The 16,178-nt window shown below is 37.3% G+C and overlaps 1 protein-coding gene across 1 annotated transcript in view; it reads left to right on the top strand.

The window, feature by feature from the left end:
• WDR72 (WD repeat domain 72) overlaps window positions 1–16,178 on the top strand; it is a 210,639-nt gene that overhangs the window by 67,308 nt on the left and 127,153 nt on the right. The gene's annotated exons all lie outside the window — the stretch shown is intronic.

Here is a 16,178-nt window from a genome sequence, read left to right as displayed (position 1 = left end):
CCCAGCAATTCCACTCCTAAGTATAGACCTAACGGAAATAAAAACATACCCACACAGACACTGGTACATAAATGTTTACAGTAGAATTATTCTTAATGACCAAAGTATAGAAACAACCCAAATATCCATCAGTGGAGGAATCTCCATAAACTGATCTCCTGTTAGTCTAACAAATCATAATATACACAGACAATGAAGTGTTAGTCACCTTCAAAACGAATGAAGTATTGACCCGTGCAACAACTTGGATGAATCTTGAAAACATGCTAAGTGAAAGAAGTCAGACATACACAAAAATGAACATATTGTATGATTCTTTTTCATATGAAATATCAAAAAAAGGCAGATGCATAGAAACAGAAAGCAGATTGGTGGTTGTCAGGAGATGCAGTTGTGGAAGGGTGAGGAATATGGGGAATGATTACTTAGTGGGTATGGGGTATTCTTTCAGGAAGATGAAAATGCTTTGAAACTAGAGACAGTTGGTGGTTACACAACATTGTCAATGCACTAAATGCCACTGAATTGTATAGTTACTGCATATTATGTCAATGTTACCTCAATTAAAAAAAATACAGTAAGTGTAAAGACATTTCTTAAAAGCAGTAGAGTCTCATCATTTGCAGAAAATAATTGTTAAAGTTTCGTCTATTATACTTTCAATGTTTTCTTTCTTTTACATATTAACATACATAAAGAGATGCTCACATTTATTTTCATATTGTGATTTTAACATTTTGCTGATTTTTAAAAATATAATTGACACCTTATAGAATCATATCTATTTTATTTTCAGATGTTAAACCATTATTGGGAAAAAAGGGTTCATTGACATCCCCAGATTGCTGAAGGGGTTCATGGCATAAAAAAAGGTTAAGAACTCCTGTTAGTCTAAGAGATTTTGGATTACTCAATGGTAGCAGTACGGTTGGGAAGTATACTGCTATTTCACTTTTCAGGCTGCCTTTATTTGCCTTCCATATACTTTTTTAAAAAGTCAGAGCAAAAATACATTAATAAGAAACAGTTTGACCTTGCTTTGAACCAAATTAAATCAAACAATTAATACTGCATCACTAAAGAGAGGCGTATAAGTCCCGTTGTATATTTGTTTTTCATTTCAACGTAGAGACAAGACCCAGCAGACATCTTTACATGCACGTACATGTAAACAGACATGTGAGTGCATGCTCCCACCCCACAGTCCCACCACAGTCATCGTCTTTAGTTCCATCTGGTGAACATGGATCTCTATGTTGCTGAAGTTATGTAATTGTTAATTTGATCTTATAATTCTGCAAACTTTTCAAAGTAAGGAAATTCCAAGGATGAAGTAGTAAAATGATCTGCCTGGGTAGTTTCTGATGTGCTTTGTAAAATTCAGGTATCCCATTGAAAGGCTGTCAAAATAAGCACATGTAATTTCTTCCCCAAATTTGGAGTTTTTGTCAACCTTTACTAGTTATAAACATTGGAAGAATTATCTACATTTTATTACAGAATTATACTTTATATAAACATATTTCTACATTGTTTTTAAGTATTCATGACTTATTTAAAAAAATCTGCATCATGATTCACTTTTTTTCAAGTGACACACATGTATTTGTGTGTGTGTGTGAGTGCATTTTAATTGAGATATTATTCAACTCCACCTTTTTTTGGTTCTCTTGGCATCTTAATATACATTAGGCATATTATTGTGGTATTTGCAGGATGTCTTCAGAACATTTTGTATGCTCAGAAACAAATAGGAGAATCAATACAGTCTCATTCTCATGATAAAAATAAATATTGTCTGCTCTTAAAATTACTTTCACCAATTAAGTCCCATGCTTTGCTGCCTTTATTGTTTCCTTTGGCAGTTGCTATCTTCCTGGGTTTTCCTTTAGTAAAGAAAATACTGGCTGTAATCAGTTTTAGCGATGCCCATGGTCTGATTACACTTTTGGATTGAGTTCTGGCTGAGTAGTTTGTTATGTATCTGGTATCTGCATTTAATGTTTATGGGGGCTTCACCTACAGCAGTAGAAAAAGAAACACATCAGGATGGCTGCTTTTTGGCTCCTCCTTAACTAGGCCCTTTCTGCAAGCATTTTATATGACACTGGGAATGTTAGTGGGTTTCACAGCTGCAACGTTTAGTGGAAATAAACCCAAAGGAGCCATCTGCCCTCCCCACGCTGCCTTCTTTCAGTTCCCTAGCAACTTCCCAGTAGCCAGCTGCCACAGAAACAATTGAAAACGCAAGACTCAGTGGACTGTAATGATTGTTATTTTCTGGGAAAGTAGGTTCTCTGATTTGGCTGAGTGATAAAGGATACTGGATGTACTTGATTCAGCTGACTGTATCAATAATACCCAACTCCTACCATTAACTTACCTGTTAGGATTTGATGGGAAAGGTCTTTTGTGTTTCTAGGGATGAACTAGATGAAAACAAATTCAAAGGTCAAGTCCTTGGCTTGGGAGTGGTGAGCAGAGAATTTGACTGAAGGGAATGTATCTTCTGTGCTGCAAATAATGTTGGCTGCCGCCGTCAGCCTTGTCAATACATCCCAGGCATTGATCGACCCACCACTTTCCCCAGTCCTTTTTCACATTTGAGGGAAACATGTTCCATTCCAGTTAGACCCATGTGCTGAGAAGACAAAGGACCTGCTTCAGCCACTTGGAGCATCTGGGTACCCAATACTCCACTGAAGGGCACAAGATGTCATCTTACAGTTCATCAGTTGAGCAGATAGCAAGTTGTTTTCATAAATTTACTAAATGTATTGTACTTTCTGCTAATAAAAACTTCAGAAAATTTATGGAGTTGGGATTCTAGGAAGATAACTAAAATAAGAAGATGTGATAAAAAAAAAAAAAAAAACAGTTTAACCCATCATTTGCACTGCAGGTTAACTTTCTTTGGTCCCACATTTTTCTTACTTCCAGAAGTATCAACCGTAAGTCAAGTTTGAACATTACAGTTAAATGTTCCTTATTAAATGTTTATCATTTAGAAAAAGAACAGAACATCTCTCCATTTCTTACAACCATGAGAGTTTTCTTAAGCTTGGTCTGTTAGGAAAGTTATCTCCCATCAATGATTGTATAAAGAAACTTGTGCTTCTTTTAAACACTGAATTTAACAGAATAACAGAATTGTTAGTACATTATGATCTAATCGTAGATGGCATAGACAAAACAACCAGCCAAACTTGGGGTTGGAATTGCATGACTAAGCACACTCATATAGATATAAATGGAGGCTAAATGCATGAACTAATATCCTATATTGTAAGACACTGGGCATTCTATTAACCCATCTTATCTCAGAGAATATTTCCGGTTACCTCTACCCACCTCGCTACCAGTTATGTGGAGTGTAGGCCCACATTCTCTTAGCCAAAATTTATAAATCTAAAAATCTCTGAAAGTAAATGTTTTTAATAGTTTATAGTAAAGCAACAAAAACCAAACAAATTGCTTAAGGTTATTCATTTCACTAAGTATTCTTTCGTTTCTTTCTTTTTTCTGCAGATATATAACATGTTTGATGACTGTCTCCTCTGTTAGACCCTGCTTCAGTTATTATATAATATGCACATGTGCATTATTTTCTTTCTCAAAAATCTGAAAGTTCACAAATTCTAAATTCCTATGGTCTTAAATATTTTGCGTAAGGAATTGTGGGCTTCTATTATTTTTCTGAGATTATTCCCAAAGTAATCGGTGGTTTCCTACAATATACCATCTATACTCTGTATCTTTGCCTCCCATTCATTTAATATAGTTTAATTTGGCTTCTGCCGCACTTTTTCCATTGGAACTCTCTTTCCTTTACCTCACGGCCAAGCTGAGTTGCCATGCTCTGAGTCACAGGTACTTGACATGTCTGCAATCACTCTGCCAACAATGTCCTTCTTCTCTCTCTCTCCATCTTCAGCCTTCTCCTGATGGCCAGCGGCCCCTCTTTCTCAGACTGCCCCACTTCCACAGGCTTTTTGTACATTATTCTTTGGGTTTATTCTCAGAGTTGTAATTTTGTAATTTTCTTTGGGCTATCTTAGTAACACAGAAGCATTTTTATTATTATGATTGTGGTAAAATATAAACAAAGATGAGGGATCTTTATTTAACATAGAATTTATTTACCATTTTAAGCTTTTTCAAGGGTACAGTTCAGTGGCATTAAGTACAGTCACATTGTGTGGTGCATCCATCACTACCAGCCATCTCCAGAACTTTTTCAGCTTCTGTAAATGAAACTCCATACCCACTGAACAGTAATGCCCCATTTGTCCTTTCCTCAATCCCCTGGAAACTGCTATTCTACTTTGTTTCTATGAATCTACCTACTCTGGGTTGGGTGTATCATATAAACGGAATCATGCAATATTGGTTCTTTTGTGACTGGTTTATTTCACTTAGCCTGATGTCTTTAAGGTTCAGACATTTTGTAGCATGTGTCAGAATTTCCTCCTTTTTGAGGCTGAATGATGTTCCATTTTCAGGCATATACAACATTTTATTCATCTATTCATTAACTGATGGACACTGGGGTGACTTCCACCTTTTGGCTATTGTGAATAATGCTGCTATGAACATGGGTGTACAAATATCTATTCACATCCCTGTTTTCAGTTATTTGGGGCATCAATAATGTCTAGTAATGAAGTTGGAGTATTTGAAAGATAAACTATTGCTACATTTATTTTGTAAGCCTCCAGTAAAAAATAGAATTATACTTTTCAGAGGTGGCAAAAACATTAAAAAATAATATGTTTTAACAGCAGATGGATTGGGATCTTCAGTTATATACCCAAAAGTCAACACAGGTACTTTTGACCATGATCTATAAAATCTGAGAGGTAGGGGCTAGAACCTTGTGGCATAGGATAAGCAGCCACACATACTGGGGTCTTTACCAGATGGGGCCACAAGAGGGAGGAAGAGAAAATTGTTCTTTTTTTTTTGGATTTTTAGTAGAGATGGGATTTCACTGTGTTGGCCATCTCAAACTCCTGACCTCGTGATCCTCCCACCTTGGCCTCCCAAAGTTCTGGGATTACAAGCATGAGCCACCACGCCTGGCCAGAAGAGCAAATTGTTTTTTAATTCAGAATTGGGTAGGACAAAGGCTGATGCCAGAAAACCTCTGTTCTGTAAGTCTACCTCTATAGTAAAGTATGTGCACCTGTATTCAAAACACCTAGAGGAAGTGGCCGCAGAGATTAAAAACTACAGAAATAAGGATGATAGTGAGAAGGGATGGGGTAAAAGGCTCTGAGCAAAGAAGAAGAAAAAGGAAATGGGTCTGTAGAATTAAGAGCTGACCGAAGACCACTGGCTATATAGGGAAACTGTGTAGCCATTCCATGGAAGTCCTAATCAGTACCTGCTTCTTAAACCCAATACTATCAATAATGTCTAGTAATGAATTTGGATTGTCTATTGCTACATTTATTTTGTAAGCCTCCAGTAAAACATAGAATTATACTTTTCAGACGTGGCAAAAACATTAAAAAATAATATGTTTTAACAGCAGATGGATTGGGATCTTCCTGGTTTTTTACATGAACTATTGGAAAATTTCCTGATTGTCTTGCCAGTGAAGGTCTTCTTCAATGTTCTTCTCTGTATTGCCAACCAGCCATTCCCTACTTAAAATCTATCCCTAAACCTGCCAGTCCCCATGATCTCTGGTGGAATGTAACTCTACCACGTAGCATTATGGCCTTTCCAGTTAAAATGTCTTCCCTAACCACCCTCCCAATCACAGGAGAAACTAATACCCTGTTGATTATTCTTCTTGAACCTCCATTTCTTTGCACTTAACTGGATTGTTTTAAGAATTAAATGGCACTTAAAAATACTCAATTAGTGGCAATTTTGCTGCTGCTGATGATAACAATTAAAGAAGAGAAGGATGAGAAAACAACATTTTACTCTTACATATGCTTCTGTATTAGTCTGTTCTCACCCTGTTAATAAAGACACAGCTGACACTGGGTAATTTATAAAGAAAAGAGGTTTAATTGACTCACAGTTCTACATGGTGGGTCTCACAATCATGAGCGAAGGCAAATGAGGAGCAAAGTCATGTCTTCCACAGCAGCAGGCAAAAGAGAGCATGTGCAGGGACACTCACCTTTACAGAACCACTAGATTTATTCACCATCATGAGAACAGCACAGGGAAGACCGGACCCCATGATTCAATTATCTCCCACTGGGTCCCTCCCAGGACACCCGGGAATTATGAGAACTAAAATTCAAGATTTGGGTGAAGACACAGCCAAACCATATCAGCTTCCTTTGGAAATAGAGTCCCTTAAAAGGAATGTTTTTATGTGTTATATGATTGTGGAATCACCAGCTATTTACTGAATATCTGAATGGCTTATAATACTTGGGGTGTAAGAAAGGACAAGTTATAAAAAAGGTATGAAATGTCTAACTAGCCATCACACTTAGCCTTTATGCATTTAGTTATACATTATATATAAGAAGCAAGAATTTCACATATAAAATAGTAAAGGATGACTAAAATATTTGAGGTCTACATCTGCTGTTCTGAGTAAAAGTATTGCCACAAGTTCTGGTTATATTAATTTCCTGTTATGCATAACAAATGAACACAAACTTAGCAGCTTAAAACAACACCTATTTATTGTCTCACAGTTCTGTAAATTAGAAGTCCAGGCAACTCAATCAGGTTCTCTACTTAGGCTATCACGATGCAAAATAAATATGTTAGCCAACTGTGCTCTCATCTAGAGGCTCTGGGGAAGAATTCACGTTCAAAGTAATTCAGGTCCTTGGCAGAATTTAGTTATTTTCATTCGTAGGTCTGAGGTCCTTGCTGGCTGTGGTCAGGTGTTGCTATCATCTCCTAAAGGCCACTCCCTGATCTTTATTCTTGGCCTCCTCCCACTTCCAAGCTAGCAATGATGCATCAAGTGCTTCCAATGCTTTGCATCTCCTTGACTTCCTCTTGTTTGAGCATCTAGAGAGCACTTTCCACATTCAAAGTGGTCATCTAATCAGGACTGGCCTATTTGAATTAGTCTCCTTATTATAAGGACAACTAAGTAGAAACCTTAATTATATGTACAAAGCTCCTTTTGCCCTTTAACAATCACTGGAGGGCTATCGCATCATATTCAAAGTCAAAGGAATCATATCAGGATGACTGTCATTGGGGATTATTAGAAGTCTTCCTATTACATTGGTAATCAGGTAGGACAGTCCTCCCTTTCTGAAAGGAAGTGTGAAGAGGTCAGAGGGCCTTCTGAGGTCACTGGGTGTGGTCATATGGTATTGAATTTTCCGAGTAGCACGGGGGAGCCAGGACTATAGCGATGGTACCCTGAGCCTCGGTGCTTTCAAAACAAATCCTGACATGCCTGCTGGAGGGTTAGTCACCCATTATTTGTCTAAGGCAAACCTTAGACTGCCATGTTCCAAGGGAAAACTGATTCCCGTGATAATGTTTTTGTACTCCCATCTCTACTCTAACCTTCCTCTCCAAAAAAAATAACCAAAACGACTCTCATAGGACTTCACCCCTCACCAAGCACTTTATTCAGGAGACTATACCTGATTTTATCCTTTCCCAATAGTCTTCCTCTTTCCAGGAAAAAATTCCAGATCAACTCAGCAAGATATTGAGCTGATTAAATTAATTGACACCAGAAGTGTGTAAGTGACAGACTCAAATCTTTTCAAGAATATTATATCCAATAAGTAACTTAACCTACAATTAAGAGCATGAGGGAAAAAAATCTACTTTTGAAATATTTTAAAACTAAAAAATAATATATCTGGTATAATAAATTTAAATAATGCAATGTGAATGAAATTTCAAAATACTTAGAAAAAGTATAATTTTATAGTTTTGTATATACTAGGTAATCGTACAATTAATTATATTATTCACATTATACTTAAGAAACACTTGGCTGTGAATATCTACCTCTTAAATTGGTTGTAAGTTGTATTTAGTCTTAGAGTGAGGTTAAAAATTAAAATTTAGTCATAGTTGATTTTTGTTTTTTTTTTTGAGATTGAGTCTCACTCTGTCACCAGGCTGGAGTGCAGTAGTGCAATCTCGGCTTACTGCAACCTCTGCCTCCCAGGTTCAAGCAATTCTCCTGCCTCAGCCTCTCAAGTAGAATAGCTGGGACTACAGGCATGTGCCATCACACCTGGCTTTTTGTATTTTAGTAGAGATGGGCTTTCACCATGTTGGCAAGGATGGTCTCCATCTCCTGACCTCGTGATCTGCCTGCCTTGGACTCCCAATGTCATAGTAGATTTTATGCTGCTAGCACGTTTAAGAAGATGGACTTTTTAGTAAGTAGATACCTTATCAAGAAAACCCTAGTTTCAAATGTGTTGAAAATTAATGCATTCTTTGCTATCTTTATGCATCTCAGCAACTCTAAACCTCCATGTGTTTCAATCCTTTTTTCTTTCAATTGTCCCCCATCACACCTCTTTATTCCATTTTTCTGGAGGCCAGTGGTCAGAATTAGATGTGAAGGTTGAATGTGGCCCAGCTGATAAGTCCCAGCATTGCCGTGAATGTGCTGGAGGCTGTGGCAAAGCTGGGGTTAAGATGGTGGTGGTTAGAGACTTTTTAAAAATGTATCCTATATACCCTTAAGGTATAGAAGGTTGATGTGAAGCCAATCTAATTTTCTTATCATATTAGGGCCACTAGACAGTACAAAATGAGCTGAGTCTTTGACATTCTATTTTATGGCTGAATTTATTATATCAACTATATTTAGGAATGAAGGCAAGTGCATTTATGACTAATTTAATATTTTTAGACTTGTTCCCTTTCCCCACCTTTCCATTATTTTCTTGTTAGCTAAATTTGATACCTCCAAGGCCCCTGTCTGTGGTCAGAACCCCCATCAGTTATATGTTTCCTAGAGTAAGATGCAGTAATTTTGAAATGGTTTTGTTAGGAAGGGGGCATCAATCGCCATACAGGATTCTGAGCAAGGCAATGAACTTCATGAGTAACTGAAGATAAATGATAAATTGTACAACAGACCCAATGGACAAATTCCTTGATTTGTGGAATTTGATTGTAATGGTCAGTCAGCTGTTTTGTTACAACCTAAATTTTATGAATTTGATTATCAAATTTGGTAGTGAGATCATTTTTTAAATCTTCTGTTTCAGAGAGAGTGTTTCAAAAAGCGCACTTTGAAATATAATTGCACTTTTAATCACTTGCCCAATATCATAATGGATTCAGTTAGGAAAAGCCTACCTAATATGGAAAAGACCTAATTCTGTAATGTATCCACTCACTTGTTTTTACTATTAAGCTTTGTTCATTTAAATAAAATTATTTGCTAAATAATTCTTATTATATGATTGGTGATAAATATGTATGCTTTTTTTACAATAAAATCTATGTTTTTTCCACAATCCAATCATAAGCAGAATATTTAGTTTAAAGTGTTTCCCTTTTTTTGTGAAACAAACTTGAGATTTGTTGGCTTACATTGCATGTGCTTTGGATGGTCTGGGAGAATTATATATTTCTATAGAAATGCTCTTTCTACAATGTTTTTCTTTGGAAAGACTCCATGAGTTACAGTAAGTCAATTAGTCTCAAATGTATTTATGTATAATTTTAACATAAAGAAAATGTTTCTGTACAACCTGATAAAGTGTTAATCCCTCTGGGTGTTGTTTGTTTAGCCTTAATTTTCTCTTGATTGTTTGCAGATGGAGTCATCAAAGGACTACAATTTCTTTTTAAATTATTTCTCTCCCTTTGAGGATAATAGCTATTCTTTTTTTCATAGACTTACTGGACTTAATTTGTAGGAGGAAGTATGTAATTTAAAGCTATTTATACATTGATAGTAGGCTAGAATACCTTTGTTGATTTTGGAAAGTAAATATCAGTGGAAGTTGAAAAAAATTTTCTTTTTTTCTTTTTTTGTCCTTTGTCAAAATCTCATTCTGTCACCCAGGCTGGAGTCCAGTGGCATGGTCATGTCTCACTGCATCCCAGGCTTGACAAAGCCATCCTCCCACCTCAGCCTTCTGAGCAGTAGGGACTACAGGCGCACGCCACCACGCCCAGATATTTTTTGTATTTTTTGTAGAGATGAGGTTTCGCCATGTTGCCCAAGTTAGTCTTGAACTCCTGAGCCCAAGGGATTAGCCCACCTTGGTCTCGGTCTCCCAGAGTGCTGAGATTACAGGAGTGAGACACCACGCCCCACCCAAAAAAAATATTTAAGAAGACAGCAAATATTAAAAATATGCACAAATTGCAAGGAAAATAAAATCAAAGAAACAACTTCTGGCTGTTTGGAAGGGAATTGAAGTGTAGAATGTGACTGCTCCTTCTTCCCCTTCTTTAGGTAGATGTTTAGATCTTTTCTGTGAGTTGGGCAGATGTACAGAAGTGTGCTCTTTACTGTGCCTTGCTCTTCTACTGCAATTGAAGGCCACATCCTTCACTCTACATGTCATGCTTTAAGATAGCCTAATATTGCAAGATCAGATCTCATAACCAGTATACCACAAAGTGATTATTTGCTCTATTTAAAAACAAAACAAAAACTGTAGATGCCTATAAATCTCGACAATCCTAATGGGTTTACAATGAGGCTGCATTTTAGCAATATACTGATTTACAACAGTTTTGGAATCTTCCTTCCTCTGCAGAAACTTCTTAAGGGGTTTTATGCTTGTCTCCAGAAACAGCTCACTCCAAATTCACTTGGAGATGGCATTTAATCCTCACCTATCTGCTGATAATGCTTAAGCCTTTGTGTCTCTGCTGTGATCTCTTCCTGGAACTCTGCATGCTGTCTATTTGGGCATCCTTAAACTTGGTCTTTTCCATAATAGAGACATCTCTGCGCCATTCTTATTAAGGCCCTTAATAGGTGGCAAGCAGTAGAAGTTAAGTCAATTTTATCAGAAAATGGTGTTTATTATAGGGATTCAGGTGTATTTCAGACACTTTTGGGGGACTATTCCTCAGGAAGGAACTAGAAAAAAAACTACAAATTTTTAAGTGCTCACTCTTTTTCTCTCTCTCCTCTCCCGTGCCTGCGTCTCTTTTCTCTTTTCCCTTCCCCTTTCTTCTTTCTCCGTTTCTGCCTCTCTCTGTGCATTGTCTTATTTTTTCCCCCTTTACACTAGCATCTTCTGCTCTGTAGTCCATGTAGCAAAAATGGTTAGTCCATAGGTCAAGATGACACATCACACTCAGAAACTGACTTGCTGTCTCTCAGTTACAAGTTCTTGTGCTATCAGGAGTGACCTGGCAACATAGCTGAAAGCTGGGGCAGGCCTCAGGCTTGTGAGTGGCACTTTTTGCAGTGTTGGCCTTTCCTGGGCTCTGGGGTCTTAACTTGGTAGTGCACATTTCTGGCATTAAATCTTGTCACACTGAGACCTTAGTATGCTCTGATACTTTACAGCCACCTCTTTCCACTGCCTCATGAAAAGGGTAAAATTATTTATTTCTTCAGTGAATATTTAGAGAGACCTGTTTTGAACCAAGCTCATGGAACACATACTTACTAAAAAGAGATTGGTATCTGGTGGGGAAGCAAGCAAATAAAGGACATCAATGACAAAAGTGATAAGTGCTCTAAAGTGAAGAAGCTGAGACAGGAAACGGTACAAGATAGGGCAATCTATTTTAGAAAGGCTTCTCTGAGGAGGTGAGATATTAAGCTAATACCTGAAGGATGTGCTAGAGCCAGCAGGAAAAAATTTATTTTTGATGAAAGAAAAAGAAAAGCTAATTTGTGAATAAGGGGAGGCTGACATGGGAGAAAGCAGAGCAGAGGTGAGAATATGACTTCTCCGACAGGGAGTTTAGATGTAATCCCAAGTGCAGTCCCAGTTTTTTAAAAAAATCACTAGCAGGTTGTTGATATTGTATAATCTATTAAGAGTATTATCTAGCCTTTAATTTATGCCAGACTCCATTCTGGTGTACTGAAGAGGATTAAAAAATAAGGTAAATATATAATCCTACCCTGAGTTTGATTATAACGTAGCCTGCGAGGAAAGGCTGATTAAGGAGTTCAAGTCTCAGGTAGGAAGCCATGGGGGCCTAAGCTGGCCATATGCCCGGTGACCTCAGGTCTACATGTCAGGCAGACTCTAGTGGCTGGGGGCCAGAGAAGTTTGTTAATCAGCTCACAAGCGGCTGAGTGAGGACCTCTGCCATGTGACAGAGAGGGCTGTCATATAGCACAGCCTTCACTGTGTGATGAAACCTCTAAGCACTTCTATATCTAACCAATTTAATCCTTATAGTAACTCCGTGAGGTAGGTATCATTATCCGCATTGTACAGATAAGGAAACTGAGGCACAGAGATGAAAAGGAACTTGCCAAAGGCCACACAGCCATCTAAGGTAGGACAAGGATTTAACTACGGGGCAGTCTGGTGCCAGAGTCTGCTCCTAAATACCATGCTAGGAATGATGTGTCCTTGTCCGCCTGAACAGATAGGGAGAACATGGACAGGGTTGCCCTTGGGGTCATAGAGAAAGCTCTGGTTGTAAGAGTAATTGATTAGTATGCTGTGAGGTATGTTGAATTGACAGGGAAATCAGTATATACAAGTGAAAATCCTGTTAATATGGGTCTAGGGATCTGTAGATTACCTTGGCTGATTCTTACATTTCTGTGCACTGACTTTTTGGAAACTATGCCACTTGGAAACTGATCTCTCCTTCATTTCTTATCAAGATGTTAATTGCCTTAAGCTGTCATGATTACCTCTGGTCTCTAATGTACTATTATATATTTTAAGATAAAATGTTATGTAAAAATTGATATTAAATAGAAAAATACAAAATAATACTGGAAAGCATTTTATGGTATAAAGATTTTACTTGTAATATATTTTATGGAATATTTTTGTACACCTACTTTGAAGGAGAAGATGTAGTGTGACTTTCAGTAATACTTAACTCACCTATGTCTCTACACCTTTTCTTGTCATGTTCAGATTGATTCAAATGAATAATAAATGTGAATTAACTCATATTCTTGATGTAATATAATGAAATAAAATTATAATTATCACTGAGTTTACTTTGGAAAGCAAAAGTTCTCCTGAAATTGGAAGTTGAATTGAGAAATTTTATAAACCTTCAGTTTCTTGTATTTCTTTAATATCTGGAAACAGTAGCTATTCTGTATCTTGTCCAAGGCAGTACGGAGAGTTGCAAAGGCATCTCTTGTTGGAAATCTTCCTTGCGGTCATGCCTCCCTTTTTGGTTATTTTTATACTAATAGATGTTCTCTAATAGCTTAAATATATCCCTGAAGTGGTGTAAATTTCGTAACTTTGGAGACATATTTAAGGAAACATTCTGCAACCCAAGTGATTTATTGTAGTGTGTTAATCAGAGTCTAATCAGGAAAGAAAAATGCAGTAACTTAAACAGAAAATTTAGTATAAATAATTATTAACTATTATAAGGAATTTGAATATGAGAGATTAGCTAGTAAGAAGAGAACTCTCAAGAATATAGGAATAACAGATATGAAAGATGACTCCTAGCCCTAGAACTTGAGATAGCTTGACCAAGAAACCAAGAAAGACATCCCCTCAACCCCCAGGGCTAAGCTTCTGACCTTGCTGGAGAGGGTGTGCTTATATGTATTGATTGAATGGCAGAGAAGGTGCTATGGTGTAGCACTGGAACTTTCCAGAAATATTCCCTCAAGGGTGCCAGAGAAAGCTGTCCACAGGGAGATGACTTGCTGGAGATGCTGTTACAAAACTGCCCCAAGAATATGCCAAAGAAAGTGTTTGGATGCAAAGTGCTGGTTGCCTGGCCGTCATATTATACTACAGGAACCTGTACGAGGAAGCCACTCACACTACTGCAAGAAAAATACAGCACAACCAAGAAGAGAAAACTTCCTCTCCTTTCTTCTGCTTCTCCTTCTTCTTTTGCTGCTTCTCTTTCTTTTTCTTCTTGTGTATTTTCTTTTCTTTCTCTCTTTTTTTTGAGACAGGGTCTTACCTTGTCACCCAGGCTACAGTACAGTGGTAGGATCACAGCTCACTACAGCCTCAACTTTCTGGCTCAAGTGATCCTCCCACCTCAACCTCCGAAGTAGCTGTGACTACAGGCACATGCCACTACGCCTGGCTAATTTTTTATTTTTTTGTAAAGACAGGGTTTCTCCATGTTGCCCAGGCTGGTCTCAAACTTCGGGACTCAAGTGATCTACCCAAAGTGCTAAGATGACAGACGGCATGACCCATCACACCTGGCTTTAACCCTTTCTTCTACTAGGTCTTTTCAGCACCCTCTGTCCACAAAGGTTAATATTTCACCAGCTGATAAAAGAAAAATTATTTATCAAGCCCATATTCAATTTCACAAAGCAAGCAGTGAAGGGTGAATTTGAATCTAAGAGGCCATAAAATGATAACAAACACACGTGGGAATACCCATCCACTATCAGAATTTTGACCAAGGTCTTTCAAAAGCTGCCGTTCTGAACTTATTATGTAATTAACGTACTGTTTTGAATGTGTGGTTTACTTATCTATCTACATTTTTTACAGAAATTGATAAACTCTAACCACTCCTTCTGTCATATATATGCCTTAATCAGTTCAAAATAAAATATTACTTTTTCAAATATTTTATAATTAATCATGATAGAAACTCTTGTCCACAAAACCAAGTTTTAACATTTTTAGAATGGGAGATTTTTGGTTTTGGGTGGAAATAACTTAGGTGTTACTTTAAATATTGCTGCTTATTGGTTTTCAGATGTTCCTTCCCTCTGAACTACCAAACAAAGCTCTAGGGGACCTAGACTGAGTCATTCTTATATACTATACATTGACATTATCTGGCATGGTGGATGGTACATGGTAGCCTGGTAGATGCTCAGGCAGATTAATTATCTGTGCAATAATGAAAATGGATTACAACTACCTAAGTTGTGGATAAACAATTTTTTTCATCATTAAAAATATACAAGAAATAGTTGGGTTTGGGTAAGACATTAGGTATACAATAAAACATGGACATAAAAAATGTATACATTTTGCATAAGGCACATAAAAATGTATTGAAGTGGAGTAAGTTCTTTCTCAATAACTCTCAAAATATTTAAAACACATCATCGTTTGAGGAGCCACAGTAAACCGTGAGAAGAAAATGTCTAGGATGATACCATATTTAGATAGAGACTTCTTAGAAAGACAGTGAATTTTATCACGTAACATGGTTCTAAGTTCTGGAATGCAGTAGTTTTCAGGAAGCAGTAATATATCTTTGGTTTGCAAAATTTTTCTTATTGTCAATCTTGAGAGAAAGGGTTTTCTTGACATTGCATTCAACTTCACTTGTTGATCTATAAATCCTTTTTTTTCTCCCTTAGGTGTATCCTTCAGAAGATATATCAATCTTTTTTTCCTAATTTAAAAAAATTAAAGTTCCAGAATATTTAGCTGTTGCATACCATTGTGACATACTTTGTGTTTATTCTTTTTTGTTACAGGGTCTCGTTCTGTCACCCAGGCTGGAGTGCAGTGATGGGATCTTGGCTCACTGTAGTCTCTACCTCCTGGGCTCAAGAGATCCTCCTGCCTCAGTCTTGTCTAGTAGCTGGAACTGTAGTTGCTTGCCACCATGTCTGGCTAATTTTTGTATTTTTGTAGATACAGGGTTTTGCCACATTGCCCAGACTGGTTTCAGACTCCTGGACTCAGGCAGCATGCCCACCTTGGCCTCTGAAAGTGCTGGGATTACAGGCATGAGCCACCATGCCCAGCCAAATATATCAATCTTGATGGAAGACGGAAGCTTAGAAGAGCAACACGTTTAGAAGTTTATGTGTTAAGGATGTTTACTTAACATTGTTAAGGGACTCGAGACTGAAGTTCTGCCTGTTATTTGAGCACAGTAACAGTTACTGGTTCAGAATCCACAGTGCCAACTAACGGTAGTTGAGTTGTAATAAAAGGCTATAGAAGAGTGGGAGACAAATGAGAAAGAATAGAATAGTCATAATCTTCAAATATAGGTCTATTAATCTTCCTATCTGAAGATATAGTGGCCTATAATTAGTATTTCTATTTTCTTATTGTAATTAAGTTGGTATTTTCATAACAATATAAGTAGTAGATCTACTTCTTTCTCAT

This window comes from Callithrix jacchus, chromosome 8 (genome assembly GCF_049354715.1).
Source record: "Callithrix jacchus isolate 240 chromosome 8, calJac240_pri, whole genome shotgun sequence".
Lineage (NCBI taxonomy): Eukaryota > Metazoa > Chordata > Mammalia > Primates > Cebidae > Callithrix > Callithrix jacchus.
This window is presented reverse-complemented; position numbering and strand designations above follow the sequence as displayed.